General features: G+C 47.7%; 1 protein-coding gene across 5 annotated transcripts in view; it reads right to left on the bottom strand.

Annotated features, from left to right (window-relative positions):
- DENND2A (DENN domain containing 2A) overlaps positions 1–21,767 on the bottom strand; it is a 103,240-nt gene extending 81,473 nt beyond the window's left edge. For 3 of the 5 annotated variants that reach the window (XM_082846980.1, XM_082846979.1, XM_082846978.1), the window contains exon 1: positions 21,512–21,767. The gene's annotated coding sequence lies outside the window, so the exon portion shown is untranslated. The remainder of the gene's footprint in view (positions 1–21,511) is intronic. The other 2 variants (XM_082846977.1, XM_082846976.1) reach the window with 2 other exon arrangements.
- Positions 21,768–26,176: the final 4,409 nt, after the last annotated feature.

Here is a 26,176-nt window from a genome sequence, read left to right on the forward strand (position 1 = left end):
CCCTGCTCACCGCGACTAGAGAAAGCCTGCGTGCAGCAACGAAGACCCAACACAGTCAAAAATAATAAAATAAATTTTTGTTTATTTTTAAAAATAAATAAATTTTTAAAAAACCAAAAAACCTACAAGCTTTTCAGCTTTAATGATTCTAATAACTTAGTTTTATCAGCTTGTAAAGAGCAGGCAACAAAACTGAGAAGAAACTATAACAATTACAGTAGAACAAAAATATTTTCTCAACTGAGCCTTTTTTTTTTTGGCTGCACAGCTTGCAGGACCTCAGTTCCCTGACCAGGGATTGAACCTGGGCCACAGCAGTGAAAGCCCAGAATCCTAACCACTAGGCCACCAGGGAATTCCCTGAGCATTCTTCTTATTAGCAAGCATACCCAGAAGGTGTTTGTTTTCAGAAAATATGTTGAGAAGGACAAAAACAAAACAAAACAGTGCACAATCACATAACACAACTCTTGCTGCGTCTAACTGCTTAGTGAAGCTCTTCCCTGAGCCTCTTGATGCTTCATTTTCATTATCTTCAAACAAACAAAAATGATTTTTAAAATTAAAACAGGCCACTCTAGTTCTTTACATAACAGCTTTGGGGTGGACTATTTTCAGAAAAACAGCAATATTTTCACATTTGAAAGAAGATGGGGGATCCTGAAGCAGGTGAGTAACAACGGAAGCCAAAGGCTACGTGCTGCCTCAGAACCACACCCGGGGGCCATATTTGGCAAAATCACAGCCTGCACTTTCGGACCAAATGTTTAAACAGTGCCTGCACACCACGACCAGACTCCAGGTCCTCAGTACACACGCCAGGTAAAGCCTGTGGCAGAGCCAAGTTAATGGCTTTTCTGGTAACGACCAAAGTCTTTCTATTTCTAGAGTTCTGCTTTAAGCCCAGAAGATTCCCCCTTCAAATAAGCGTGTTCAAGAAATGTTTGTTGGGGCTTCCCTGGTGGCGCAGTGGTTGAGAGTCCGCCTGCCGATGCAGGGGACACGGGTTCGTGCCCCGGTCCGGGAAGATCCCACATGCCGCGGAGCGGCTGGGTCCGTGAGCCATGGCCGCTGAGCCTGCGCGTCCGGAGCCTGTGCTCCGCAACGGGAAGAGACCACAACAGTGAGAGGCCCGCGCACCACAAAAAAAAAATTAAAAAAAAAAGAATCCGCCTTCCAATGCAGGGGACACGGGTTCAAGCCCTGGTCCGGGAAGATCCCACATGCCGCAGAGCAACTAAGCCCGTGCGCCACAACTACTGAGTCTTCGCTCTAGAGCCTGCGAGCCACAACTACTGAGCCTGCGTGCCACAGCCTGCGTGCCACTGAAGCCCGAGCACCTAGAGCCGGTGCTCCAGAAAGAAGCCACCGCAATGAGAAGCCCGTGCACCGCAACGAAGAGTAGCCCCTGCTCGCCACCAACTAGAGAAAAGCCCACGCCAAAATTAAATTAAAAAATAAATATTTTTTAAAAAGAAAAGAGATGTTTGTTGAATGAGCGAACACATATACCATTTTCTTATACTCAACAGATGACTGGATAAACAAAATGTGGTCTAGCCATACAAATGGAATATTATTCAGCCATTTAAAAAAAAAGGACTATTACATGCTACAACATGATGAACTGTAAAAAAAATACTAAGTGGAAAAAAGCCCAGACACAAAAGAAATATAGCATGATTCCATCTACATGAAATGTGCAGAATAGATAAATCCATAGAGATGGAAAGTATTGATAGATTAGTGTTGCCAGGGGCTGTGTGACGGGGAGTGGGGAGTGACTGCTAATAGGTACGGATTTTCCAGGGGAGGAGAGTGGTGAAAATGTTCTAAAATTAGTGGTGATAGTTGCACAAAATAGTTAATATGCTAAAAACACTAAAAACTGTGTATTTTAAAGGGGTGAATTTTATGGTATGTGAATTATATCTCAATAATGCTGTTATTTTTTAAATATTTATTTATTTAGCTGCTTGTGCCGGATCTTAGTTGCGCAGGCGGACTCCTTAGTTGTAGCATGTGAACTTTCAGTTGCAGCATGCATGTGGGATCTAGTTCCCTGACCAGGGATCGAACCCAGGTCCCCTGCCTTGGGAACATGGAGTCTTAACCACTTTGCCACCAGGGAAGTCCCCTGTTATTATTATTTTTTTTAATCAGCAGGGACAGCTGCTAAAATTGAGGAGTGCTGGCCCCACCCCAGACTGAGTGAATCAGACTGCTAGAAGAGGGCCTTGGAATCTGCATTTATAAGTTCCCCCAGGAATTCATAGGCTTAGAGTTGAACCCTAGAGTTTATCTTCCTGTCACTGGTATTGTCAGTCAGCAACAGATCTACTCTCCTTTGCCATCTTCCTTTGCAAGGCAGTCTTTTACTCCAGTGTGTCTCTCTGCTCCTATTTTTCAGAGCATCTCTGAAATCCGACGGAGGTGTTATCAGCACACAGTGAGTTGCTCCTGTCCCTCAAGCCCAGGTGTAAATGCTCCAAGATGCTGTTTCATAGATCGTCCCTACACAGGCAGGCTTTAACAGCAAGACTCATTTTCACTCTAAGGAATGGCCTCCAGACCAAGAGCATAATCTGAGTCATTTTAAGACTTTCTGTGAGTATGAATACCCAGTTACTGACAATAACAGTTTCTTTGAACAACCTGATCAGTATTTTCTTGACCTACACCTGTCAGTTGTCTGACAAGTGAAGCCACTGGGAATCTGTGGCTTGAGCAGCCTGAGGCTGTAGACTGGACCACACTTTTTGATGCTCCTGAGGCCAGAGATAGTGAAAGATTTTTATTATTCTCACTTTTCGTAAACCCAGGAAGGACTTTTCACACCTGCAGAACAATCCTACATAGAGAGATGTATTTGGCCACCTTCGTAGGATGGAAACACATTTTTCACTTGACAATATTTGCAAATCATGTGTTTCCCCTCACTCACTTGCAGTGTGGAAATACTTCCATATGTTGCCTTTCGGTTCACCATTTTGTGGAGGATAAAAAGCAAGAAAGTACAATTAGGTGGCCATCTTGCATATGAACACTAAACTACTGTGTGTATAAGGTTTTAGTGGTGTCAGCCCTCCCAAGTTAATGCTTAATAACTACTAGAGTCACCTCTCTGGAAAAAGTTACTGTGAGTTTGCCATAAATCATAAAAGTAGGAGTTATGGGAGTTATGAAATATGCTAATACTGCAAAAATATGGTTTAAAAATTTGAATTCAGGTAAATATTTCTTTTAAGTAAAAAAGTACACCTCCTTTTGTTTCTTTTAGGTATTACAGGTCACCAAACTTGGAGAAGTCAGGTTCTAACTTCTTTCAACTCTCAAACATTTAAACTTACTCTTCCTTCTCTCTGTTCTTGGCTAGGCCAGAAGCCACTTCTTATTTCTAACCTCTGCAGAAGTCAATGTCAATGCTCCTACCATTCTTCTGATGAGGAAATCAAACCAAGGGAAGTTAAGTCACTTGTCTAAGTACATATAACAACTCTTAAGTGGTAGAGTCAGGAATGAGTCTATGTTTTGAGCCCAAGCCTGGTGCTCCTTATACAGTATCACTGTGGCTTCATATTACATTTTCTAATCTAGACGAGAACTAGACTCTAGCTGATTATTTTTAGTGTTGTTCAGCTCTTCAAGATCAGCAATTGTTTTATTCTTTTACACCATGCTGAATTTCATAAACACTTGCTAATTGAGTGAGCTGGGAGGGAGACCGAAGGTTTTTTTGTGGGTCTCTCTTTTTATGGTTCTGTGATTAAACATTTCTCTACTTTGGGAGTCTATCCTAAAGAATAATCCTAAATATGGAAAAATGTATGCATAAATGTTCATAGCTATATTATTTATAATACTGAAAATCACAAATAACTCAAATGTCAAGCAATATAATGGTAATATAAACTATAATACAGCTTTCAGTGAAATATTATATAGCAAGTTAAATTACGTTTAAGACTACTACAATTCTATTGAGATAGAAAGTAGATTAGTGGTTGTCTAGGTTGGAAGCGGGTAGGTGGGGAAAATGGGGAGTGACTGCTAATGAGTATGCGGTTTCTTTCTGGAGTGATGAAAATTTCTAAAATTGATTGTGGTGATGGTCGAACAACTCTGTGAATACACTAAAAACCATTAAACTGTACACTTTAAATGGGTGAATTGTATTATATGTGAATTATATTTCAATAAAGCTGTTATTTTTAAAAAGTAAATTAAAAAGTCAAGCTAAAAAAAAGAGACTATTGGGACTTCCCTGGGGGTCCAGGGGTTAAGACTGAGCTTCCACTGCAGGGGGCACAGGTTCGATCCCTGGTTTGCATGCGTGCAGCACAGCAGAAAAAAAAAAAAAAGACTATTACTAAATGGAAAAAATGCTCACGTTGTGATGTTAGCCAAAAGGAACAGGATCCAAAAGCTTGCATACTATATGAGTAAAACATGTTTTTAAAGGGGGCAGGGGGAAGGAATCTATTCCTACTCAAAATCTCACACATAAGAAAATGACTGGAAGGAAATGTAACAAAGGATTAACAGTAGCTGTCATCGAGTAAGAATCTTGGAATGATTTTTTTCTGTTCTACTTATCTATATTTTCAACAACAACAAAAAATAGATTTCCAATTTTTTTTGTAATAAGCATGCATTATTATTACTATCACAAATAACAGGGGAAAATGTAAACTCAGCTGTTACCTGCGGGAGTCAGGGTCTGCCCTGTGGCGCCCCCAACAGGCCACATGGTCGCTCTGCAGCTACAACGACAGCTGCAGGGTATCGGGTCGGCTGAGCCTGTCACTCCACTACTTGTTGGGCTTTGCCACAGTATCTCCTGAACGAAAGGGTAAGTGATACTTTATTCTCATTTCCTCCTTTCCCTTAGTGACTACCAAGGCTTGGATCCTGATCTCCAGTAACCACTTCCCAGTACAGATGTTCCCATGGGTTCAAAGAGAGATTATATGGGGACCAATGGCTAACAGGGAAATAGTCATGTAATTCATTCTTCCAACTAATAATTGTGTCTACTGCACACAGGGAACTGAGTGAAGCTGGGAGAAATGTAAACTAAATCATTTACTTGCCCTCTGAGAGTTTTCATTCTCATACAGAAAATAAGATGCGCACGACAGTATCGTGTTATATACTTGGAAGTTGCTAAGAGAGTAGATCTTAAATGTTTTCACCACACAAACAAAAAAAAGTTAACTGTGTGAGGTGATGGATGTGTTCACTAACGGTATATGGTAATCATGTCACAATATAAATGTATATCAAATCATCACGTGTACACCTTAAACTCACACAATGTTATATGTTAATTATATCTCAATAAAGCTGAGGGATGCAAACAAATGTCTTTAATACAAAAGACAATATGATAAGCAAAACAGGTGACAGCAGATTCCTTTGCAGATCTGGGCTCAAAGGGTGGGCTGAATTTCCTTTGGGGTGTATGGGTGAAAGGCAAAGATGTTTGCATAATCTCAAAATGGCTAAATGCTTAAGGAAGGACAAACTCCTGAATGAAAAGCAGCACGGATTCTGTAAGGAATTACACCCAACTGATTTGCTGGATTACCTTGCAGGAGTCAATCAAGATGTGAACTAAGACAGAATCTGAACACAACTTGTGTAGACTGCTGAAAGCTTTTACCAAGATGTTACCAGAAGCATGGTGACCTTACATTTTTTTATTTCAAAATAATTTCAAGTTTACAGAACAGTTGCAAGAACAGTACAGAAAACTCATATACTCTAACTACATTCACCACATTTTAATATTCTCTCTCAATTAAAGAGTATTCTAAAATGCTCTTTTGGAGCTTCAGGGAAAATGAGTGCTATCCAGCCACTAGAAGCCTTCAGTGCTCATGAATCTAAAAGAAAATAGAATCTTACAAAACCAGTTTAGTGAAGTAAGTAAGCACACCCAGGTCCAAAAGACAACTCAGCCCCAACCCACTCCTGACCCTCCACCAGGACCTCCCAGGAGGACACAGAACACTTTAAAACCAGATTACCAAATGTGTAAGAAGAGCTAAGAAAACACAGAAAAATTAAAAAAGCTGAGGAGCAGAGGTGACTGCCCCTACCAGATATTCAAACATACTATAAAGCCTCTATAATTAAAACAGTGTGGTACTGCCACAATAGATAAATAGACTGATAGAACAGAAAGTCTAGACATAGGCCTAAGTATTCATAGAACTTTATATATGATCAAGGTGGCGTCTTAAATCACTAGGGAAAAGATGGACTTTTTAACAAATGGTGCTGGAATAACTGAATAGCCCCAAGATGTTCAAGTAAGATCACACTGTGAATCTGATGTGCCTGCAGCCCTGGTGAACTGAGAATGACTTGGGTCTTTCTCAGAGCCAGAAAGCCAGCTGCAGGCTAGAACCAGCTCCACAGAGGGGCTGCAGCCCTGAGGGGTTGACAGTAGCCCCTGACCAGTATCTGTCATATCCCCTAAAGAGCTCCAAATGCCTTCTGAACCTGCTGTAATTTGAACGGAATTTCAAAATTCTGATTTTCTCCCCTATGGCAGCCCTAGATCTTATCACACATTTGTACAGCACCTGATTTCCGCATCATACACACATTATAACGTACGTAAGCCCCCTGCCTCCTGCCAGTTTCCAGATGTAATTCTTGTTATGCTTATTTTTGAAGAGAAGTTTAAGGTTCAGAGACTTGCGCAGGATCGCAGTGTTTAAGTAGCAGAATAGAGAATCTTATGATTTGTATCTTTCTACTCCGAATTCTATATTTCGCCCCCAAACCTTGTTATCTGTTCTCTTAGTACCTTCAACCAGAACCACCCGATCGACACCTCTCACAAGCCTGATGCAAGAATCTGCTACTCAGTGATGCCAGTACCCCTGGGGACAGTAACCTGAAGGCCTGATCCCCTTTCTTCCAAGGGCAACAAGCAGGAAATAGCTTTCATTCATAACCTTTGGAAAGGCCAGGGTAAGGAAATGAACACTGTTACATCCTATGACCTGTTAGGCACTGTATTAAGCACTTTACCAACATAATCTTAGAAATAACGCATCTCCCAAGAGAAATGAAGACATATATCCACATATGTTCTTGTATACTAACATTCAGAGCACATTATTCTTGATGGTCATACAGTGGAAACATTCCAAATGCCATCGACTGATGAATAAACAAAATGTGGTATACCCATATGATGAAATAATATTCAGCCATCAAAGGAATGATGACACATGCTACAACATACTGAGCCTTGAAGACATTATGTTAAATGAATAGAAGCCAGTCACAAAAGGCCACAAATTGTGTAAGTCCATTTATATGAAATGTCTGGAACAGGGATATCTACAGGACAGAAAGTAGATTGATGATTGCTTAGTGCTGGAGGAGATGGAGTGGGCACTGGGGGTGATGGCTAATGGGTGTGGGTTTCTTTTGCCATGTGATGAAAATGTTCTAAAATTGGTGACAGTTGCACACTCTGTGGATATACTAAAAACCATTAAACTGTATGCTTTAAATGGATGAATTTTGTTGGTATGTGAATTATACCTCAATAAAACTGTTAGAAAAAAAGGAAGGGAGGGAGGGAGGGAGGGAGGAGGGAAGGGAGGGAGGGAGGGAGGAAGGAGGGAAGGAAGGAAGGGAGGGAGAGAAGGAAGAGAGGGAGGGAGGGAGGAAGGAGGGAAGGAAGGAAGGAAGGAAGGAAGGAAGGAAGGGAGGGAGGGAGGAGGGAAGGAAGGAAGGGAAGGGAGGGAGGGAGGGAGGGAGGAAGGAAGGGAGGGAGGAAGGAGGAAAGGAAGGAAGGGAGGGAAGGAAGGAGAGAAGAAGGAAGGGAGGGAGGGAGGAAGGAGGAAAGGAAGGGAGGGAGGGAGGGAGGAAGGAGGGAAGGAAGGGAGGGAGGGAGGGAGGGAGGGAAGGAAGGAAGGAAGGAAGGGAGGGAGGAAGGGAGGGAGGAAGGAGGGAAGGATGGGAGGGAGGGAGGAGGGAAGGAAGGAAGGGAGGGAGGGAGGGAGGTGGAGGGAGGAGGGAGGGAAGGAAGGAAGGAAGGGAGGGAGGGAGGGAAGGAAGGAAGGGAGGGAGGGAGGAAGGAGGGAAGGAAGGGAAGGGAGGGAGGGAGGGAAGGAAGGAAGGAAGGAAGGAAGGGAGGAAGGAAGGGAGGAAGGGAGGGAGGAAGGAGGGAAGGGAGGGAGGGAGGGAGGTGGAGGGAGGAGGGAGGGAGGGAAGGAAGGAAGGAAGGGAGGGAGGGAGGAGGGAAGGAAGCAGCATGTACCAGGTACATATTTGTAAGTTATAATAGTATCCCTTGGTTTTTTGTTTGTTTTTTTTTTTTGCGGTCCGCGGGCCTCTCACCGCCGTGGCCTCTCCCGCTGCGGAGCACAGGCTCCGGACGCGCAGGCTCAGCGGCCATGGCTCACGGGCCCAGCCGCTCCGCGGCATGTGGGATCCTCCCGGACCAGGGCACGAACCTGCGTCCCCTGCATCGGCAGGCGGACTCTCAACCACTGCGCCACCAGGGAAGCCCTATTCCTGGGATTTTAAGAGATGTGTGTAGCCCCAAAGCCCTCGCTCTAGTACGCCATTACCTCCTTCACAAGCACTCTCTCTAGCAAAGTAGCGAGTGAATCTGAGGAACCAGAATTCTTATGAATGCAGTGGTTAAGACATATGAACACATAACGGTTACGGAAACATAACAGGTAGTAGATCTGACAGACACTATCCAGGGCTTGCCTACCTCACAAAACGGTCCCTTTTCTGAAAACTGCCCTTTCCATCCTCCACGGAGGCCTCAGAGACCCGGGCAGCCATGTTGGAATGATGATCCCACCCCCAGCCACAGCTGATTGGCTCTAGAGGAGGCCTAACTCAAGTCGGGCCAATCAGGTTCTGCTTCCAGGTAGTGTGGCTGGAACACGGAAACATGGTGCTGTGAGGCCGCCATTTCCAGCCTGTGGACGAAGGAGCAGAGGGAGCTGGGCTGTGGGGGAGAAGAGTGATGCCGGCGGAAGGAGGGCTCTGCACTCCCTCAATCCCATCCACTCTTAAGGCCAGGCTGCATTCCTGCCCGCGGGTTCCACGAGATATCTTTAGACCCTTGTTTGCTTAAGCAACCAAAAGAATCCCCACTAACACAGTGTCACGTTCAATCTATGTTCAACTACTTTCCCAAAACGACAAAAGCAAGCTAGTGTGCGTGTGAGTTTTAAACATGAATCTGCACCCATATGGCTGAAGCTGAGCCAACTGCAGCTACTAAGGAAACCAAACCCCCATTAGGTTCGCCTGCAGCGTGGCACAGAAGGTTGCCTGTGATCGAATCATTCCTATTACCCTATTGAGAAGTCCCTTTCCCTTTCTGGGGAGATTCATCATGACACTGGAGGTGCTGGGAACATCTGCAGTCTTAGTAAAGCCGTGTCATGAGACCTAATCTTTCTAAGGACCTGAACAGCATATTATAAGCATTAGTACAGGAAGATCTGCTGAACTCTTGGATGAAGTTAAATAGGACATGGTATCAGAAGGTGTACAGTTTCTTTCCTTCCCTCCCAATAAAACCTCGGTGAAAAAACTCTGGCCTTACATTGGGCCTCTTACAATGAGAGGTTACTGTGGGTAAATGAACAAAGAAAGGAATGTATGCCTTCTTCAGCTCTTATTTGGATCTACAATATACGAGAAAGCAGATCTCACATCTCTCCCACATACCCTAGCAGGGACACATTTGAATAAAAAAACATTTACAAGAGGTTGCATTGTCTGAACACCAGAAGAAGAGCTGAGTTGACAGTAGGAAAGGGATGGACGAATCCTTTTCCCATCCCTCTGTCTATTTATGGGAGTCATTTCCCTTCAGGAAATGCTGAGCCCCTTCTCCCAGGACCCTGTTGGGAATGACGCCTGCGCTGGCTGACCCAGCCTTCCACATCCTCCTCCTGGCCTCGGCAGCTCTCCCCACCCCGTGACCCCCGTCAGTCACTGGGAACCCAGCCTGTAAACGACAGTGCTTCTTAGAGTCCCCAGTCTATTGTGGAAATTCAAAGAGGAAAGGGGGGAAAAAAGGTACATAATGAAGCTAGAAAAGCCTCTGGCATGGAGAAGCTCCCAAATATAAACAGACAAAGGTAGCAGGGAGGAAGTGAGGGCTAGAAATGACCACATTGTGGTCCAGGAATTTGTGGCTCACCTAGCTTCGGTCACCTGTCTGGGGTGGGTGGCAGAGGCAGGAGCAGGACCCAAGGTTCCTGTCACCCCATCTGTCGACCCAAGGCTCATTCACCTCCTCTACACTCATTTCCCCTCCCCAGAAATGTATAGACTGACGTTTCTATAGAGAAGCTATCCCAGGAGAATCTGGGTCCACTAATTACATATTCTTCTTTTCTTCCCTTTTCTTCTTTTCTGTCAGCTAGGAGCCCACCTTTTCAGAAACCCGGAGAGAATTCTGGGGTTAGCCCTGGCCACCCCAAACTGAAGTTCTTCCTCTCTCCTCTGAATTTCTCTGGATATTTTTAACTTATCTACATTTGGTAGTCCTACTAAATATGCATAACCATGTGGTATCTCTTTCATGGTTGGCTTCGATTGTTATTTATATGTTATTTATTTAAGATTTCACATTTTTTTTAATTTTTAAAATTTGTTTATTTTTGGCTGTGTTGGGTCTTCGTTGATGCGCGCAGGCTTTTCTCTAGTTGTGGTGAGCGGGGGCTACTCTTCATTGCGGCGCATGGGCTTCTCATTGCGGTGGCTTCTCTTGTTGTGAAGCACGGGCTCTAGGTGCGTGGGCTTCAGTAGTTGTGGCACATGGGCTCAGTAGTTGTGGCGCACGGGCTTAGTTGCTCCGCGGCATGTGGGATCTTCCCAGACCAGGGATTGAACCCATGTCCCCTGCATTGGCAGGCGGATTCTTAACCACTGCGCCACCAGGGAAGTCCCAAGATTTCACATAGTTATGTTTGACACCTCAAATTAAACTGCAACAATGAATGAATGATTAACATTTATCGAACACTTAATATTTTCTAGGCCAGATTCTACACAGATCGTGTCACTGAGTCCTCACACCAAGCCTACAATTGCCTCCCCTTTACAGATGTGGAAAGCAAGGCCTGGAGAGATGAACTTGTCCCAAGGCCACATGGATGCTGAATGAATCCAGGTGGTCAGATTCAAGTCCAGGTGCCTAATGCCAAGTTGAGTGCCTTGGGGGCAAGGCAAGGGGCCTTCCCCTCCCGGGTACAGACTAGTTACTCGGGGAGTTCTTACAATTGGGTTTTATTCACCCCCTCCGTCCTCTCCAGGCACACCGTGGCACCAGGGCACCACCTGGCCAGCCCTCCACTTCCAGAAGCAGCCCTTGGGCTGCCATTTGGGGGGTTATTTTTCCCTCTGCAGGGTTTCCTCATGTTCTTTTAACCTGGCCTCACTGACAGGTAGTACTGTGGAGGGGAAGAAGGGTCCCCTGTGGCATCTGTCCTGTGTCCTGGCCTCCGGACACCTGGAAGCTCAGAGCACACCAGAAGTAGCCACTTGCAGGGGATGCACCTGAACGCCATGCTGTATTTGCTTCCCGGCAGCCCTCCCTGGCTCCAGCTGTGCCGCCCCAAAGTCCTCACTCGCCACCTCCGCTCCCCTCGCCTTCCGGCCCTCCTCTTCCCTTCCTCCCCCTCGGACCCTTTCCCACCCTCTTTTGCTGGCTTCTGTTCTCTTTCTTTCCATGAGCAGAGAGTTTCCAGCCTGGCTCCCGGCCAGCACATTTGGACAAAAGGCAGCAGTCTTGGAGGGAGACGTCATCTCCCATCCCCTTTCCCGGGGCCAGCACTGTGGCTCCCCGAGCCCGGAGAGGGAGCAGGGGGCTGCGGCCGTTCCCGCCCTGCTCCCAGCTCTGGGAACGAGCTTGAGAGATGGCACACCGTGGGCGTTAAAAGCAAAGGGTTTGGAAGCAGACAGACCCGGATGCAAATTCCAGCTCTGAAGCCTGCGAGCCGTGGGACCTTGGGCAAGTTACTTTGCTAAGCCTTAGTTCTCGCCTCTGTAAAACGGTGACAGAAGCGAGAAAGGCTCGCTTTGAAAGGCTTATAGGAGATCGCAGCTGTCAAACTTCCGGCACAGTGCGTGTCCTGTAAGAAGTGCTCAACACGGCTTCTGTTATTATGACCCGAACTTAACTCTGCCAAATAATCCAAGTAAAAATACAGGACTTCATTATAATCATCATCATCATCCACCTGCTCAACTCATCCGCAAGGCTGCTTACCCAGCTTCAATCGTTTGCAAGTGTGGTACAGCTGTAAGCCCTCGCAAACATATCATTACTGTTACAATGTAATCTGTAAAAGTTGGTTTTGAAATCGGATGAGGAGCTGACCCTCTTCCCTTTTCAGCAGAGTCAGTGCTCAGCCTTGATGCCAGACATGAAAGGAAGGAGGGGCCCACACCAATCAGCAGGGCCTGCTCGCCCTGACTCCCCTTCCCTCCCACCCTGTTTTTTGGCTTCTTACAAGCTGAGGCCCTGTTTCTGTTTGTTTACTATCTGTGCTTGGTGTTTTATACTTAGAAGTTGCACAATGCCTGGGAATGTGCTCCGTTTTATTTAGCTAAGCTTTGAGATACGGGCAATGGTCCTTCCCCTATGATTTTATTTAGCTAATCTGAGCCAGCATGGATGGATTTGAAATTAATTAGTAAGATTCATCAAGGAGCTGAGCACAGTACTCCGTGTGAGGTGCTGCTGGGAAATTCACAAATACATGCAATGGTCCCTGCCCTAGAGCTAGGGATAAAAGATGCAAACCGGATCAACCACCGGCAAGAAAAGATTACAACTGTTCAAGACAAAAAGACAAGAGCAGTCCAGGGAATGCCTGACAACACGTTTAACAAAAACCACAATGTGAAAGTGGCTTAGGGACTAAATTCAAACTACAGTGGTAAATGTTATGAAGTAAATATAACTGGAGGAATTTAGAGGCGGACAATGAAAGTCAGGAGTCATGGACTGCTTCAGAGAAGAGGTAGAATCTGGTGGCCCTTTGATAGATTGGGTTCCGACAGTTGGGAAAGTGTTTAGGCGAGGCAAGGGCATGAGGAAAAGGGGACGGTGCACCCTGCCCCAGACAAGACTGATGGCGGGACAGCCACTCTGGGACGTGTGATGGGGAAACAAGGAGAGGAGGATGGAAGGGGCGGGCGGATAAGGCTTGGAGACGGTCTGGAATCAGAAAGAGGAGGTAAGGTTTGCTCTCTGTGGAACATAAAGAGGAGACATGATGAACATACGTGTTCTTTTTAAACATTCAAGAGGAAATGTGTAGGGACTTCCCTGGTGGTCCAGTGGGTAAGCCTCCACGCTCCTAATGCAGCGGGCCCGGGTTCGATCCCTGGTTGGGGAACTAGATCCCACATACGTGCCACAACTAAGGATCCTGCATGCCGCAACTAAGGAGCCCTTGAGCCGCAACTAAGACCCAGTGCAACCTAAATAAATAAATATTTTTAAAAAACTAATAAGAATAATCTTTAAAATAGACCTTTAAAAAAAAAGAGGAAATGTGTAAAGCAGGCAGTCAGAGGTAGAGATCTAAGAGTCTGGCGAAAGCACAACCCTGGAGGTGTAAACTGGGGACGCAGCCGAAGAACCAGTGAGCGTGAATGAGCTCTCTGAGGGAGAAAGTGAAGCAAAAGAGAGTGAAGAATTGAGGTGTAGGGGTGACTCTCACTTTGCCCCTGTTACCCAGCTCTTGACTCAGTTCTTTTTAATGTTTCTTCATCTGGGCCTTCCAACCGAACAGGGAGGTCTGATGACAGAACACCTGCATTGGGCTTCTTTTTATTCCTCTGCAATGTCTAGATCAGATCTTGGTCTACCGTGGGTGTGGTATGAATGCTTGTTGAATGAGAAGAAGAAAAGGAAATCAGTGAAGATCTCCTTTTCCAAAGACAATTAGGACACCCCAGGTGGTGTGGTGTCTCAGGGGAGGAGCGATTCTTCAAATCACTTCACAAAGGTGGGGCTCAGACACCAGCCAATGGCAGTGGCCTTACTGTTGACCCTTTCATGGCTGGATCTGGTCTAGGGGCTCCCAGGATTGTGGGACACTGGGAGTGACTATTAACCAACCAGTAGAGAAGCATTTCCGCATTTTAACAAGTGGCATAGATGTGTCACCATACCAGTTTTATATTGACTGTGACCCAGGTCAGGAGACTTGCATAGATTGGGAAGCTCAAAAACAATGAGAACAGCAAACTAGCTATTCAATGACTGCATCGTGAGTAACGGCATAAAGTCTCCACAGATGGTTAGGGATGGAGGCCAGACCTCAGGGATGTGAAGGGGAGCTTGTGGACCTGCCCCAGGAGCTCTTGAAGGTGCTCTGTCTCCCCGTCCTGAAAGCAGCATTCTCCTTCTCTTGCCCTCCGGTCAACAGGCAGCCTGAACCTGGGCTGTGTGTGTGCCTGGAAGCAGCCGCTGACTCTTTTCCCTGTCGCTCTCCCCCCTGTCCTAGGCCAGGGGTCTTGACTGACCTGCCTTCAGGTGAAAGGAAAGCCTGAACAGGAGCCTCTCTTGACTCTGCAGTGCCGGAATCTCCAAGTCTTATCGTTTTGGGAGGCATCAAGGAGCCTCTCCTCTCTGATGTTTTTCTGTCCCATTATATGCATCAGTCTGGCTGGTGGGTAAACAGAGCACTGGTCCCTTTTTGATGTCCTGGGAGCTTGTGTATGTTTGTTGATTGTCACAAACACAGATAATGAAATGGACCAGATGTAAAGGATGTCAGGCTGCCAGGGAGTTATACTTGGGGTTGGATGACCACACACTTCATTTCACATCTGAACAACTCTCACCTCCAGCTCAGAGTATCAAATGGAGAAATCCCTCTGAGCCCCCAGTGACCTAGAGATGTTGCCCTGGCAGAAGCCCAGTGCACCGGCAAGCTGCTTTGGTGGGAAGCTCCACTGTATCTTCCCAGCCATCCCCTGACCAAGTCTGTGGCTGAGAAACTGGTCCCACTCCAGCTGTAGGGGATGCAAGTTCTGTGTCTCATGCTGTCCCATTGCTCCTGCCCAGTGACCAAATTGGTGCTCTATGGCTTCTCCCCCAGCCAGCTAACCTCTCTCCTGACCACGCAAGGTCAGTTTTAATCCTGATTTGCGGTGTGATTCCATACAAATACCTCTGCTGGGTCATCCAGGGTGGTGGCGCCTGTATTTCCCAGAGGCGTGAGAAGCACAAATAAAATGATAGAAACGTCCTGCGTTAATGGTTCCAGTTTGCTGGGGAAAGGCAGTTGTTACTTTTTCCAAGGAGAGCTGCGGGGAGCAGGGAAGTGGGGCCTGTCTCCTCTGACTCGTTTAGTGGGAATGAGTTGACACACAGCACTGGGTTAGCCACCTGCCCCCCTCCTCCTTCCCTGCACTCAGACCTCTACTCTGGGGGGCTGAGAAAGGCTGGGGTCAGAGGGATGGCACAGAGCCATGTCCCTAGGTCAATGCACCTGGACCAGCAGGGAGAACGGATGGGCATGTCCAATCCTTCACCGGGTGGCAGTTTGCAGGAACAGTCCCAGGAGAGGCCTGCTGTGTATCAATCACCTTTAGTGCCCCCTTTTTACTTTACAAGTGTCGCACTTTGTATATATGGTTGCCCCATCCATTATCCGCAGTGGATTTGCAGAGAACTTAGGGCTAAATCAAATCCAACCCTATGAAATCTTCCCTTCTGAAAAGTGAGGAAGAAAGAGGGAGACACCTTGGATTATTCCCCTGGGTTGGCTCTTGTGTGTAACCCAGCCCACCGATCCCAGGTTTCAGCCTACACAATTATGCGAAATTGTGGTTACATGGGATCAAGATTTCGGGTACACGAAACCAACAGCGAGAGACAATATTGGGACAGTTTGTTGGACGACAATCTATAAACCATAAAAAATTTCTTAGACCCTCTAGTTTTAATACGTTGCCTTTTTAAATTTAACAAAACTCAAAATAATAGACTGTCTCTATAAATTACCATGAATTTTAATTTTAATTTTCATATTCTCTTAAATAGAAATTCATAGTAAATTCAGTGGGGAACTAGGGTGGGGACACTTGGGTTAGGGGAGCGAGAAGTAATAATATTTTACAATTTTTTTAAGACTGAGTATCAGAATCTCATTTTTAAAACCTCCGTCACTGGGCACAGATATATTCAATATGCATTTGGCTTTGAAATCTTTTAACCTAGCAATTCCACTTCTGGGAATTCATCTTACAGAAATGTTGGAACGAGTGCTGGGGAGTCTTAGCAGTGGCTAAAATCACAAACAACTAATTGCTCGTCAATAAATAATGTGTTAAACAAATGAAATCGATCCATACAAAGGAAGACTAGGCAGCTGTTAGAAACAAGAGGACTATGTATGTCCCACGTAGAATTATTCTCACAAAATCCTGTTCAGTCATGATAGCACGCTTCCATTTTTGTAACAAGCAAACAAACAAACATATTATGTATAAAGAAAAGAAGTCTAGCGGGATTTGGTACATACACTGAACAGTGATGGCCTCTGAGGAGGGAGTCAGTATGGGGAAAACTTTCATTTTTCATTGTGTTCTTTTTATGTATTGTTCAAATGTTTTATAGCAAGGATAAGTTTCATATTTACATATAAATATATACGTGTATATAAAAGTATGTAGATAAAAGTATTCCTAAAATTTTAAAGCACACTTTTAAAGAAAACAAAAGGAAATGCATTTGATACTCTGCTTGAACTGGTCTGACAGCCCTCCTGATAAGACACACAGCCCTTGGAAGGCCTGGGTACCATGGAAGAACAGTCACGGTCACGGTCACGGTCACGGTCACAGCTTCCTGTCCTGTCCCCATTCTCCAGCTCAATCCTGCTCTCATTTCCTTCTGAAGGGAAGCATGGAACCTCCTGGTTCCCCAATACAGAGGGAAGCTAACCTCTTCCCTAAGCTTGCTGCGAGGGTGACTCACCCCTTCTTTCCCTAAGGCTGGGGGCGGGAGAAACCATAACTTGGCTTTTAGTAGTTTAGCCAGTTGGAAAAGGGGGTCTCGGGCTCATCCCTCTTTCAACCGACCACAGGCCAAGGATGAATGTGTCAAAGAGAAGCCAAAGAGAAAGCAATTCTGGGCTCCAGCTGGCAGGGGCTTAACTTCTAGGCAAACTGAGTTTGGATAAATTTTGACCAAATCAGACAATGATTTTATCACGAGGGGAAAAGATGGCCTGATTCTGGCTTCCCGACATATTGCTGTCTTTTGGATGTCAAATGTAGAGAACTCGGTTCTCTACCTTTGTCAAATGTAGAGAATCACTCATTCAGTTCCAGCCACTGACTTGCCTCCCATCATTAAACGGGCAGTGGTGCCTGTGGGTCCCTCTGTTGGGTGGCCAGTGCAGGGGTTTCAAAGAGAGCCCAGGGTACCTGTGGCAGCTGTCTGGTTCTGGTGAAGGAAGAAGGGACCATGCCTGGACACAGGAGACTGTGAGTGACAAGAGGCACAAGCAGGGGTCTTTGTCACTCATGAGTAACTGTCAGACCCTCCGGAAGCAAAATAAGGGGGCTGGATTCCAGAGATAGTGGGGGAGGATGAGTCAACTTTGCCCACAGCTAAAGAAGTAACTGCCTGTGAGGTATATTTGAGGGTTGTTGGGAAAGCCATGGAGCCTCAAAATAGTTCCCCTGTTATCCTGTCAGAGTTACTGAAATTCAACTCTTAGAGATTCACTCCTTTTGACTGAGACTTTAGGCAAGTTAAATTGCAAATGAATTCTCCCCGCTTCTTTCCAATCTGGAAGACAGAGGTCAGAGAACACATACACTTGAATATCAGGAGGGAAGTAGAAAGAAAACTCAGAGGCTCAGCACTCAAAAAAGATAGACCTATGTGGGTCCTAGGCAGAAAGAGAAAGGTTCTGAGGCTTTTCAGTTTTGGCTATGGTGCAGCACTGCATATGATGGTATTAGACCAGACAGATCTAACTGTAGAAGGCTTGTAATTATGCTTTTAGAATTTCTGTTCAAAAAAAGTGCCTCACACACATACACACAAAACTTCACATAAATGTGTTTGTTACTAGCCTCCTTATCTGTATCTGCTCAAGATGGCTTTAGATCTTGATGTTGAAGGCTGACTAGCCAATTGATTTCATCGTACCAGGCTTCCAAATTTTAAATTCTATGGGGTCCTTGCTTTTGGAGTCTGAGGTTTCTGCCCCCTGCTGTAATGAGCCCTCTAGGTGATTGTTAAAGCAGCTGCACCTTAAAATCACCTGGCACCTTATAAAAATACTGATGCCCAGGGCCCATTCTAAGAGACTTTGATTTACTTGGTCTGGGGCAGAGCCCAGGCATCGCTTGTTTAAAAAATGCCCCCTGACCCCAGCATTTAAATGTGTAATGTGCTCCCTGGGTTTAAAATGCTAAGAACTGTGATGTGGAGGCATGATGGAGTAGATTATCACACCTATTCAGTGTTAAGACTTCTACAGCCGGCAAGAAGTGGTTTAAACTTCGGAGGGCACATCAGAAATGCATTGACATAGGGCTTCCCTGGTGGTGCAGTGGTTAGGAACCCGCCTGCCAATGCAGGGGATACGGGTTCGAGCCCTGGTCCGGGAAGATCCCACATGCCGTGGAGCAACCAAGCCCGCGAGCCACAACTGCTGAGCCCGCGCGCCACGACTGCTGAGGCCCGCGCACCTGGAGCCCATGCTCCACAACGGGAGAGGAGGCCGCAGTGAGAAGCCTGCGCAGCGCGGCAAGGAACGGCCCCCGCTCGACACAACTAGAGAAAGCCCGCGAGCAGCAACGAAGATCCAATGCAGCCAAAAATTAATAAATACATAAATAAATAAATTTATTTTAAAAAAACCCTTTAAAGAAAAATGCATTGACATAGATTCTGCAGATTCACCCTTCTGCAGAAACCAACGGGGAAGGGCCTAGTCAGGAGATGTGCGACTGAGTGTAGAACCTTACCTCCCAGCCCTCACTCCCGGTTTTTCGGCAACATTCCTTATGTTGCAGAGAAGAAGTTTCCCACCCTCCCTGACCTCAGTAGAATGGATCTCTGGTGTCTTGAGTCCCACCCTTTCCCCACCCCTAGAAGCAGCCTTAACATCACGTCTGAGGGCAGAAAGACCTGGACCACTAGAGGAAGTGGACCCACCCAGCTGAATGGAATCCTGAAATGCTCTTCCCACTCTCTGTTTCTCTTTGGTCAGGATTTCCGATGGCAACCCTCCCAATACTCTGCCTTACCAGACCCCTTCTCCAGACCAGTCTCAGCCCACCTGTCTGTGGGCTATACTAGGACGTGCCTGCTTCCCCCTTCATGGTGGGCACCCGGGGTGCTGTGCTCTCTACATTCATCAAAGTAGGTATCACCTGTTCCTACACTTGAGAGCCCATGGGCTCCTCCATATAGGATTCCCCAAGCCCTCACTGCCCTGCATCACGACTGCCCACAGGCCTGAGCTGGCACTCAGCCCCCCCCACAGAAATGCAGTATGTCCCCAAGTCATAACAGGAAGATGATATAGGAAGATAGTCATGTGGAATTGTATCTTCGCATCTTTTGTAACACTGACAGTGAAGTTTCTTTTTCTATGTCACTCTTTAGTCTTTACACAAACTTCCACGTGACAAATTCCCAGTTGAGTTCAATTCCAGGAAAACATTTGTGCTGAATTTCTGTGCTTTTTCTTGTCCAAAATCCAAAACTGTGCAATCTAGTGTATTTTTGTTTGTCTCTAAGCTGCCAGAAAACTTATAGCCAAATTCATTGTCCAAGTGTTGTAATCTGCTAAATTCAGGCCATTCAAAATATTCATTCCTTTTGCTTTGCTTTGTTTTCTCCTGAGCTTTTCTGCATTTAGTTCTAAGTTATCTGACCTGTGCCCAAGTCTGTCACCATGTCCCACCTCACTATCTCTTGGCTCTTTCCATCCCACGTCACCACTGCCGTCATCCTGCGCGTCAGTAACTACAGCCTGGGTGCTGCAAGGCCTTGGTCTCATCCTCCTCTGAGCCTCCACCCAGCAAGCAGAGTGAGCTTTCTAAGATACAGACCAATCCCATGGCCCCTGCTTCAGTGAGATCCTTCTTCTCTCTGGGAACTGCAACCATGAATTCTCCCCACACTTGCCCGTCCTCCTCCCTCCCACTTGGTGATTTTGCACAACTGTTCAAGCCTGAAACAACCTTCTCTGCTTTGCTTTCTTGGTGAAAAGGTTTTCAGGGCTCAGCCTGACCTTACCTATTCTGTGGGTTTTCCCTGAGCTGAACAGCCCTGCTCTGGTTTCCCCTAGCACACAGCACGCATGGATGGCCAGGTCAGATGCAGACTGTAGTTAATTTTTTGTTTGACTACCCAGCAAGGATGGTGAGTGCCTAGAAGGAAGGGAGATATCTTATTCATCACTCTGTCCCTGACGCCTAGCAAGTTGATCTGTAGAACCGTTAAGTGAATGAATGCATGACACAGGCAGGGTTCACCTCTTCCGGAATAGTAGGACTGAAGGCCAGCCTTTTCACTGCCCTTCCTAAGAACAGTTACTGTTTGCCCTTGACTTCCTGTAGAATTCTGCTCATCCTAGGCGGCCCATCCCAAAGGGGGTCTACTCCACTCCTTTGGTGTGTTTGATACTTGATGGTGCAAGCAGAAAGGATTTTGTTCTTTTCTTTTATGTAGTAACAACTGCAGGTGTAAGAGTTTAATAGTAAAATTACTGCAGAGTGCCTATTATAACCCTGGGGCTGTTATTACTGTGTCATTCAGAACACTAAAGAAGTTGCATCCCTGAAGCGCATCTCAACACCAGCTAGAACTCCGTCTGCTCCTTCCCCAGCACCAGCTGGCTAAAAACAAAGTCAGTGCACTTCCCTTATCCCAATCTCTGTCCCTGGAAGTAATGTCCGGCTTTCCCACCCGATACCCTCAAGGACAGGATTCCTCCGCTGAGGTTCAGCTCTCCTCAGTGGACTGAAGCCAGTTCCCTGTGACCCTCCTAAATATCATTATATCCTGTGTTAAGAGACTACCCCTGGGCTCCATCTAGTCCCAACTCCATCCTGAGGGGAAAAGTGGGAGAAATAAGATCATGCAGTCATCTTTACCTCCCTGTTTTCTCAACACTGCAAATTTCTTTCTGTAAACACACACACACACACTCTCTCCCGCGCCCCTGCGACAAGCACGGCGCAAGGCGGAGGCTCTGCCCGGTTTCTGCAGGTTTCCCAGGCGCGGGACCACGGCCTCCCGAGTTCCCGGAAGGACGTCCGGACAGCACTTTGCTCCAGTCTCACAGGTCGGGCTCAAGCGCCTCGGTCCCCACGTCCGCACACGGGAAACCCAGTCTTTGGTCTGCAAAGAGCCACTTCCCAGCTCCGGGTTGGGGCAGCTCCGGCCGTCTCCTCTCTTACCCACACCCCCGCGCGTCCCCTCCTCGGTCCCCCGGCCCGGCCCTACCTCCTGGCGCGCCGAGGCTCCGTGGGCTCCGAGGCGCAGCTCGGGGGCGCCCGGGCGGGCGGGGGCGGCGGGCGGCGAGGGCCCGGGGCGCCATGGCCCGCAGCCCCCCGCACTCGTGTCGGCCGGGCCTCTCCCGGCGCCCTCCGCTCGCGTCCCCGCCGCCCGGCCGCCGCTGTGGGCGAGTGGAGGGCGGGCTCGGCCGGCGGCCCCTTCCTCTCCCGGTGGCGCGGCGGCTCTGAGCCGGGCCGCTCGCCCCGCCGGCCCCCGCCCGCCGCCGCTCAGTGAGCTCATCCGCAGCTGGCGGGCGCCCGACCCGTTGCCACGACAACGCCTCTCCCAGGGCCGCGCGGACTCTAGCGGCTCCAGTAAACAGGACCTTCTGCCGGACTCTTCCCTTCGCCCTTTTTGGGGGGTGGGGAGATGGCGGCTTAACCCTTTTTTTGCTGGAGACCACCAAGTGGCAGGCTCCGTCTGCGCCGGGCCCGGGGTTTATCCGCGCGACGCGCTCAGCCGGAGACTGAGACCTTGAGATAGATGCACCGGAGTGGCGGCGACACTCCCGGCCCTCAACTCACTCCAGTCTTTTAACGCGTTTATGGGGCACCTACTAGGGCTCAGGCGCAGGGCTGGGGGCTGGGACACCCTAGGCAACAAGTCAGCCACCACCCTTGCCCCTTGCAGTTCCAAGTCTGGCTGGGATGCCGACACCCTGGCACTATCAGTGAAAGCCCAGGGGCCCTGAGCGCGGGGCACAAGACTCCCACACCGGGCAGGGGTCAGGAAAAGCTTCCCAGAGGAGAAGTGACTTTATGGTGCCTGCTGCCCCACTTGCGTAGGACAAAGGATCAAGGAGCACAGATCGGCATGATTTAGGACTGCCAAAGTACACGTGAAAATGCTGAGGGCAGCTGGGGAGCATGGAAGGTTTTTCAGCAGAGGAGTGCCCTGCTGAAAGGGAGATGGAGCTGGCAGTGGTGATTGATGAGTGTTGGGGGAAGGCTTCAGGCCCGTGTCTACACCCCTGGGAAAGTCATTCTTGTCTTTCGCCCACGAGGCTCCTGGAAGGAGGGACCTACAGCCTAGGCAAGGGGTGAAAAGGGAAGAGAGAGGCTTAGCCTACAAATTCAGAAAAGGGGTGTGCAGGAGAGAGGGGAAAGAGAGAATAAAGGATTGCAGAACCTGGGGAACATTAGATACTGCCTAGGCAGTTCCTGCAGACTGGGGGCCTGAGCTCTGAGGGGCTTATTCAGATATCAAAGTCACAAAGACAGAAAAGCTCCATCTTCTTTGCTGAGGGTTTTGCTCATTCTGCAAGATCTTTGAAGCTTTTGTAGACCTCCTTAAACCTCCCTCAACTCCTTCACACCATACCCATTTCAACTAAACACGGTAAAAGTTTAGAATACAAATTTGCAAGGTGTAAGCAGATTTTTTTGTTTTTTTCAAGTATAAGCATTTAAATGGTTGATTTTTAAAATTTTTTTAAACATCTTTATTGGAGTATAATTGCTTTACAATGGTGTGTTAGTTTCTGCTTTACAACAAAGTGAATCAGTTATACATATACCTATGTTCCCATATCTCTTCCCTCTTGCGTCTCCCTCCCTCCCACCCTCCCTATCCCACCCCTCTAGGTGGTCAAAAGCACCGAGCTGATCTCCCCGTGCCATGCGGCTGCTTCCTACTAGCTATCCACCCTAGGTTTGGTAGTGTATATATGTCTAAATGATTGATTCTTGATCTTGAATGCTGCTGTTTCCACCTAGAGCAACCACGAGGCACTGCAGACCGTCTCTCATCCACACCTTCCTCTTCCTTCAGCATCCTGTTGAGGGGCACAGGCTCTGGCACAAACGGCCAAATCCGGCTCTGGAGCAGGTTGCTTGGCCTCTCACTCTCAGTGTCTTCATCCGTATGGTGGAAAAAGCGGTTATAACCGACCTCATGGTGTGGGGATTAAAGCAGATCTTCAAGGAAAGGGTGCAGTACCTGGACTGGCCTATGGCGGGTGCGCTCCCTCAGCCCCTGTTTGTTATTTTCTTCCTAATCTCTTTTCTTTGCAGGAGCAAAGGTTCAAGGAGGGAGGAGGGCAGCAGGCAGTGTTTCTTCTCCCTTCTGAGTTAAGCTTCCCCCTCCCCCCAGCCCTTTTAAGTCCAGGGCCTTCTGCCAGAGCATGGCTAGCAGCACAGAGCCAGCACTATATGCCAAATGAAGAACTGCGGGACCAGGGAAAGGAGGCCAGTCTGAATAAGAGGAGGAGAGAGCCTGAGAAGGAGCCTTTGAACATCTCCTTTCCCCCAAATTGTCTAATGTCCGCTTAAATTCCTTCGGGATGCTAAACACATCCTGAGTGTCTTTTCAGTTCCAGGCCCTTCACCTCTGTCATGGCACCTGATCCACTCCACACTCCTGGGCAATTACATATCATCCCTACCATTTTGTGGGTGGGAAAGCCAAGTTTTAAGAGGTTATGTGACTTATTTGAGGTCACACGGGCCCAGGCCTTTTTGTCACACCAAGTTGCCTGAGAGAAGGGCTCTGCCCAGCGCCAGTCACTCTGGAGGGGGGTTTCTGGATAAGTATTCAACCCTCATCCTGGTTATGCTCCCTGCTCTGGAAGCCACAGGCATCTCTGACACCACTCCCCAGAGACTGGGCACCCCTTGCCTGGGTCACTGTGACCCGTTCCTTTTCGACTCCTTGCCCGGCAGGAACTTCTATCTCAAGGCCATTGGCCTGCCAGCGTGTAGTTGAAAGTTATACACACAGTAGATGATAGATGAGAAGTTTGGTTATTTCTTTAAATTATTATTATTTTATCTAGAAGGCTGGATGGGGAGAGGAATCATTTATCTATGTTTGGGGCCGTGACATTTGGGGGAGGTAGAGCAAGGAAGGAAGGAGCCTGTTTTAGGGGCAGGGAAAGTCCACAGCCTCACCTTGACATGCCTTTGGTGAAGATTCTCCTCATCCCTTGAGAATGGGCCTGAGCCCACAGAACCAATCTGGGCTGGCGGCAGGGCTGCCTCAGTCTTTCGCAGGCATCCTACTCCTTTCCTCCCCAGGAAGCCATCTCCCTCCTGCCGTCCTCATTCCATGCTACTCGCATTGCATCCATGGCTCATTCTCCCCAGCCCAGAGGCAGCTGGATGCGAGCTCCCGCAGTCCCACCACAACCTCCAGCTGCCTCCCTCTGAGGAAATAAAACCAAGCCAAGCATCCCACCCAAACCTCAAACCCAGGCTGGGTTTGTTCTCGGTCCCAATCAAATGTCATCCAGGAGGTGTGGGATGGGAGGGGAAGTATGGGGCGGGGGAAGTGGAGGCCACCCAGGGGAAGGGGTGAGCAGAGCCCAGACTGAGGGCCCTGGTGCTCCGACATCCTCCCCTAGCTTCGAAGGGCCTGTCTTTGCTGCCCTCCGCCCTGCCCCAATTGATGCTCTCCTGCCTTCTACCTCCTGTGCTGGGGCTGGGAGATTGGAATCTGTGGCGGCCCTTTATGGGGTGCTGTGGAGAAGGTGGCATTTGTTGGTCACCACTGACATTTGTCAGGGTACCACTGGAAATCTCAGAGAATCACCGAATTGGCAAATATGACAATCACCTGTAACTTTTGCATAAGCACCACCTGTTTCACTCCTATGCCCCTAGCTTACTTTGAAGGGTCATGGTTTTTTTTTCCACAGAGTTAAAGCGTTCATAACTTTACAAGGATTAGTGTGTCTATGACAAAAAGAGAGAACCGAGTCATGGAAGGCCTGCATCTTTCACCATTAGGCAAAGTCTCAACTATCGTACCTGCAATGCCCAGTACCCTCTACGCTTCTATTCTTCTCTGTTCCTTCTGGAAGATCCAGTTAAACTTCAGGGAGAGGAACTAGAGGATGGTGACTGAGATACTCTTTTAGAGGCATGCATTTCTGTGTTTCAGCAGGTCTCGCTCTTCCTGTGCACTGTGATTTCAGAACACAGTAGGGCAGTCGGACTGGCTCTGCGTCATGCCGAGGACACAAGGCTTCCACCTCTTGCTTCTCAGAGCCTTCCCCTCTGTTTCCCGACTAACTAGGCAATCTCCTCAGACATAAGGGGGCGGCAAGAATCCCCTTCAAACATTTTCATCACATGTTAGGATCTGGGCACCACACCTCTGGGCTTAAAGCCTGCCAGCTCGTCCCCTCTGCTAACACCCACCCAGACCCTGATCTCAGCCTTCAGAGCTCCAAATGGCTGTAAGTCATTGTGCTGCCTCTCAGAGGGCACACCTTGCGGGGGGGGGGGACATATTTCTGGAAGGCCCTAATATCTGATCCACTTCCTATATCTCTCAGATCAAATCAAATCAAAATCAAAATATTGGCCAAAGATGCAATACTGTAAATCAACTATACATCACCTTAAAATACATATATATTGGCCAAAGGCAAGCCTGAGTGGCTTCTGACTGCCCCAGATGGCAGCACCACCTTGGGCAAGGCAACTGCCGTTTGTGGGTCTCGGGCTCCTGGAGAGATGCGGCGAGATGGCCCTCAGGTCCTCCCCAGTCCCCACCCGCTCAGGTAGGCGGAGAAAGTGCTTATTCTCATTCTGCTCTTTCCTGTGTGCCTGAGCAGGTACCAGGGAGTGTCAAGGCTTCCCAGAGATCACCCAGGAGGTAGGTTCTAATAGC

The sequence above is a fragment of the Leucopleurus acutus genome, assembly GCF_964270905.1.
Source record: "Leucopleurus acutus genome assembly, chromosome: 9".
Classification (NCBI taxonomy): Eukaryota; Metazoa; Chordata; class Mammalia; order Artiodactyla; family Delphinidae; genus Leucopleurus; species Leucopleurus acutus.